Here is a 1,159-nt window from a genome sequence, read left to right as displayed (position 1 = left end):
TGCAGTCATTCAGGCAAAAGGAGCCCCAACTAAGTATTGAGTGCTGTACATGCTCATACTTTTCATCTTCATACTTTTCAGTTGGCCAAGATTTCTAAAAATCCTTTCTTTGTATTGGTCTTAAGTAATATTACTGAATTTGGGATTTTCATTAGTTGTCAGTTATAATCATCAAATTAAAAGAAATAAACATTTGAAATATATCAGTCTGTGTGTAATGAATGAATATAATATACAAGTTTCACTTTTTGAATGGAATTAGTGAAATAAATCAACTTTTTGATGATATTCTAATTATATGAGCAGCACCTGTGTGTGTATGTGTATATGTGTATATATATATATATATATATACACGTGTGTGTGTGTAAATAGACGGAATGAGTTTTTAGGGACATTTATGCTAAGCCCATGTTCATTCTTTGTTTGTACAGAGGGTTCCTGTTTATCTTCATTATATATTTATCTCTCATCTCATGAATTCTGGGCAACGAATTCATGGTATATTTCTACATGCTTTGGAACTCAGGAATACTGTGTTATTGAAATCATCTCGTGCATGTGCTTAATGTTCTGGATGTGGCAAATGTTCAACTTGTGCTTTTACTTGTATTAAGAACAGCTCTATTGTGTTTAAGCTTGGAATGCGCGAGTAGAGGAGCTTATGGATTACAAGGAATCTTCTACGCTAACCCTAAAGCTAAAGGTTAGCGGATGGTTCGACTAGCATTGACATTGTTCATTTCACCATTACTACAACTTCAATAGGATGTCTTTCATCTCAAAGGAACTTTGTCTCCCACTGGTATTTAAAGACTGAAAGACTCTCATATAGGTTTCTGATAGAATGTACTTTTGTTTGATTATTTGTTTGTATATACTCAACTTCACTTAATACACTTGACTCATGTAAAACTTCATTTCTGTGTGGCTCCCTCAATTTCCTATGCATCACTAAAACAAAGTGTTCCAAGTTTGTATGTGGTTAATGTTAAATATTCATTTGTGTTCAATTTTTCTCACAGTGACAAACTCGCAGCCGTCGCTACACCAGAATGACAGCCAGAAATAAAGAATTAATAAGAGTTTTTATAAGATCATGGCACGTTCTCTTCTTTATTTACAGCACTGCTGCTCTGAAAAACAAAGAGATCTCTGC

Source organism: Triplophysa rosa, linkage group LG12 (assembly GCF_024868665.1).
Source record: "Triplophysa rosa linkage group LG12, Trosa_1v2, whole genome shotgun sequence".
NCBI lineage: Eukaryota > Metazoa > Chordata > Actinopteri > Cypriniformes > Nemacheilidae > Triplophysa > Triplophysa rosa.
Note: the sequence above shows the minus strand (reverse complement) of the source record.